Source organism: Leiobunum rupestre, chromosome 10 (genome assembly GCF_980474605.1).
Source record: "Leiobunum rupestre chromosome 10, qqLeiRupe1.1.hap1, whole genome shotgun sequence".
NCBI classification, from domain to species: domain Eukaryota; kingdom Metazoa; phylum Arthropoda; class Arachnida; order Opiliones; family Sclerosomatidae; genus Leiobunum; species Leiobunum rupestre.
The window spans coordinates 2,343,020-2,348,462 of NC_143393.1; positions in this window are offsets into that span (position 1 = coordinate 2,343,020).

The window sequence follows — 5,443 nt, forward strand, 5'->3', positions numbered from 1 at the left end:
ACGCTTTAAGAGAGCGCGAAATGGGGCGTTTCGAAATTCTGACCATGCGTCGGTACATAAATTAAGGGGTACCCGTTTTTTGAAAATCTCTCTAAAAGCCTTCACAATCTCGCTCGAGGTTTTATTTTTAATTGGCAGAATAAAAATGAATTTGCTTAAGATATCCTGAACTAATAACAAAAAACGGTAATTTTTATTAAAAGTTTGTAAAATAGGGAGGTCTAATAAATCGGCCATAAATGTCTCATCAATCGTTGTTACGTATAATTTGTTACGTTTAAAATTTAACCTCCTAGCTCTGTGTTCTGTGTAAGTTGGTTGTTTGCTGAGAAAATTTTTAATTTCTTTTTCCGAAATTTTGGGAAATTTTTTTCTTAAAGTAACACTGTCAGAATAACTGTATGGGCTTTCAACATCGTAATAAACTTTACTTAATTGTTTGTCTGTTTTTGACACCACCATCTTTAAATGTATGAATAGAAATAATAAAAACAGATTATAGTAAAAGTTTTTATTTTAATAAATTAAATCACATTTTAAGTTTGACACATTTTGAACAATATCAAAATATAATTGACTTTCTACTATTAAGGGGTCAAGACCAAATTCCTTTTGGAATCTAACAACAATATGATCGTAGTTTAATTGGGGGATAGCTAATAATATCATATTTTCCACTCGGTCTTCAAAATTTGTGCTAAATCCTAGTTTACAAGAGAGATCGTGAGTAATCGAAGATTTACAATGTGGATTCTCACAATTTTCGGTAATTTCAAGCATTTTATCCGTGAGCTCATGTACAATTATGTCACGCATAATATTTTTTGCCGACAAAATTAAATTAATCTCCTGATCAATTGTATGTTTACAATGTTTTAATCTTTTCCACCCTGCTTGGTTGAGATTAAAACCATAATTTGTTGAATAAAAAAGATGATACAAATGATTTTTTCCTCTGGCACAAGCTCGTACATCCACGAGTTTATCCTTTTGTCCTTTGAAACAGTCGATTTTTATCTTCGAACCTTCAAGAGGAAGCCAGGTGTGAAAACTAGCAACTTGGTCTTCAAAAAAATCAGTTATTTCCTTTTCGAATGTGAATAGAGATTGCCAGGCTTCCAAATTCAGTTCAAATTCGGCGCAAGTGTCTAGTCGGTAAATTTTGATGGATGGATTGACATAACCTATCACCGATACTTCTTGTTTAGGTGAGAGACTGTGAGTTCGAGACATCTTTACCACTACGATTTCGCGAAACAACTAACCAATCTTTGCCCTCGTTGATTGATTTTATTCCGTAATATACGTAACTTGACGCTCTTGGTTAATGTCAAATCGGTTTTTGTATTCTCCAATAATAATTATGTTTTGAATATTAGTTAAGGGGGAAGAAAACTTCATTACCATCCGTAAACTACCATTTCGTTGAATTGAGAGATTGTTAGAGTTTGCCGAGGAATCGTAAGTTAAATCAAACGCGAATAATGTATTACCGTTTTTATAATTTTCGTAATCAATACAATTACCAGAGTTATTTCCAATTAAATCCATTGCCGAGAATAGTGAATAATATGACCTAGTGTAGAGATTTTTATTAAAATCTGGAGTCAGAGCAGTTTCTGGTATATTCTGGTCATCTAATGAAAGTTGTAAGAACGAGAGATTATTATGGTTAAATTGAAAGGGATTTTCTCGACTAGACCCATTGTAAGCAGAATTGTTTACCATTCCGATTATTACCCGATTTGGAATTTTACCTAAAAAAAATTTGACTTCACGAAATCGCTCGCGCCAACTGAGATTGTCAGAGTTTTAACAACAGTTTGTGTTAGATCGTACAAAGCTCTCTGTTTCTGCAGTATCACATTATGTGCCAGCTGGAGATCTGGATTAACGTGAATATGCTTAGCCGTAAGAACCGCATCTTCGATAATCAATTTAAATTTCTTATTAACATCTTCATGGGAAATAATTATAAATTCATCGGAATTTTTCAAGAGTCGAATTCTTAAATTCACGTTGTTTAAAAGAAATTTGTCTATTTTACAAGAGTCTACATGAAGTCTACCCATATATTCACAAACTTTCGATCCCGCAATATCTTTACTTCTTTTTAAAATTCCATTATTTTTTTATCCTTATTAACATCGTCAAACGCTAGCGTTGGGTCGCAAAACCCGTCTTCGTAATAGCCCTCGGCGGTTTTGTAAGATTGTTTGGCTCCCTTATCAAAATTTAAAACTGTTGCTAAATATGCTAAATATGGGTAGCAGTTGTTGCTAGATTGTACTAAAGTCTCATTCATAAACACGTCTATTTGGCTAAAAATAGAATGCAATGGAAGGTTACATAGGGATACTTTTTTTTCGGCTGCAGGTATATCTATTAAAATCCCGTTTTGTTCTTTTTTAACACGAATTCGAATTTTAAGCATCAAGTTTGACATGTCAATATAATAATCTCCCCCGGGGATAGAAAAATCAATCTGTGTAGCATTAGACAAGGGAGCTATAGGGAAATAATCTACAAATTTATTCCCCTCAATATTGCCATTAATCAGGAGTTCGTTAAAAAGCTCTAACTCTGAACACATAGATTCAAATTGAGGCATAATGTTTTAGTCAAGAAAATCGGTTTTTGTTCTCTTGCGTTTTCTTTGATTATTGCGTAATTTTGATTTGCGCTTCTTTACTCTCCGAACTCCAGAGCCTTTGTGTATTTAATATGGAATCACCGAGACTATTTAAAAGATTTGTTCCGGCAATTTTACTATTTTTTTAAAGACTCCTTAAAATTTTGACCCGCAACAACATCATCCATTATCCTTTTCCCCATAACCAAACGTTGGATACCGAGTGATTTAGCTACGGGTCGAAAAAGAGGTGTTACGAATCTTGCTAAACTTTTAAAAATTGACCCAAATCCACGACCAGTTTGATATTGGCTTCCTCGAAAGACGTTATATCCGCGTCCTGTTTGTACATAATGATGATAATCTTTCCATGATGAGCTTGTTTTAAGTGTACTTTAGACTAAGCATCCAGTCTTTTAAATATTAATTTAATAATAGTCTTGCCTGTTTTATATGGCAGGAGTTCACCGTAATCAGACCTTAAAGAAATTTCTATAGTTTGTATTTGATCGTAGAGAACTGGAAAATAGTCTAAAAATGAAATCTTTCAACTTGTGCTCGATTTTTATTTTCGTTTAATTTGATAATTCTCAGCAGGGGCGTATTAGTGTGGCTGTAATTATAGGTTGTATAATATTTGTATAGACATAAATTCCAGATATTCCGTGGTTGAGATCTGCGGGGTACATACCTATTTCGTAAAAAAGAGGTCTTTCAATTTGATTGTTTGAAAAACCTAACATTTGCCCGAGTTTGGGGTTATCTATTGGAAAGGTTAAAAAACTGTTTCCACCCACACCTTTAACTGAAACTGTCGAATCTGAATTTAAATTAAACTCGAATTTAGCCCAACTCTGATGTGGTAATGAATGTTTCATCGCAATTAAAATATCATCTATAGTGTGGTTAACACCAGTTGGAATTTGACAATGAAATTTGTCTACAACATTTAGTTTATTATTTTTACCATGTTCGTAATTGGGGAAATCAATATCACGTTTTTGTCGTCGACTATTCTCAACTCTGTTTAAATCGTTTCGAAAAATTATAAAATTAACCGTATTATCTAATTCTAATCTAATTTGAAGTGGGTCTAATGCTTTGCTTTTATAAACTGATGAGATATAATCTACTTTGTACTCAATTTGTAAGAGGTCTGCTAGAGGACCGAATATTTTAATTTCCAAGCCACTCATTAATTCAATTTGAAAATAATAATTTCCATTTTCTTTGAAAACAAAAAATCCAGCCTTAAGTGAGATATGCGAATCAAATTATCTTTGAAGTTCATTTAAAATTTTGAAATGAAGAGATAACGGTTTAAAATTCCCGCTTAAATCCTTATCAGACTCGTAATAATTACGTTCAAACGTATAACTGTCATTTTCCCAATTAGGGGCTTCAATTGGAAAATTTTTATTATATCTAAAATCTATAACAGATTCCTCATCTGACAAAAATTTTTCCTCATACACTTTTAAAGGATTTTGACTGCTAATTACACCATTTTGAAATTCTGGCGCGTTTATATTAAAAATATTTGCTAATCTCCCGGTGAAGGCCATCTGTAGATCTTGAGGGAATGAAATTCTTAAGTAATGACCTGGATTTATTTCTTCTATTGCGTAACTAATTTCGTACCGATTCAAAGGGGGGGTAGTTTGTAGCTTGTTGAATCTCGTTTTTTAATTGCCTATGCAAAGATAATGGGATAATATTTCCAAAATCATCTCTCTGACCTTCAAATAAAAAAGGTTGGATAATTGATACAGAGTAGAAAGCCCAATCTTCCTGCTCAAATTGCGGTATTTTTGTAGTCTCAATACGTATGTCGATAAAATTGTTGCGCGAATTAAAAGTAATATTATTTAAATTATTTAACGGGACAAATTTTTGAATACCCGTAAAATAAGTGTCTGGTGGAATTTTAAAAAGATCTGCTAATGGATTTTGAAATTTAATTTCCATCCCTACCGGTATTTCTAAATTAAAATATAAATTATCTTCATTATCGGACGATATTGCGGTTTTTAATCCATCAAACTGTCTTGGTTTACATCGTTCTAATAAATCACGTATAATTAAGTGTAATGTGAACGGTTGAATTTCATTATTATATTGTCTTTCTCCCTCATATCTGCCTGCCTCAAACACAATTGCGTAATTATTCCATTGTATTTGTTTAATAACAGGCTGAGATGGTGGATTAACTGGTATTGGAAAAGAACTTGGTAAATTATTTTCTTCGGAAGGATTTAAAACTTTTGGTTGGTTGACGTCTCCATTAATATTTGGAATTAAAGGTTCTGTTGGTAAAATGTTGTTTAGATTTTCTTCTGGTTTCAAATTTGGCTTTTCTTCTAAATTTGTTTTTGGTTCAAGTTTTGGTTTTTCTTCTTGTTTCACTTTTAGTTTTAGTTTCGGTTTCTTGTTAATTTTCTGTTTTTTCCTCCTGGGTTGTGATTGGATTTCTTCCACGGGAATTTGTCGTGGTAAATATTTTTGTTGATATTTATTGACAACTAACGCTTTTTTAATTCGTACTTCGATAAAATTTGTTGCGTAAGTTAAAGAAATAGTTTTGGCGTGATTCGAGAGTGGATAATTAGAAAGATAATCACTGTCGACAAAATCATTTTCTCGAAATTCCAGAACAGACGCTAGGGGCGATGCTTGAGGTATTCTTACTTGCACATCTTTTTGTAACGGTATTTTTAATTTTGAACTGTCTTCGTTTTCATCTGCTTTTACCGTATTTATTTGTATTTTTCCTTTAAGTGTTTGATTGGCCTCAATAGTTTTAGCAAACTC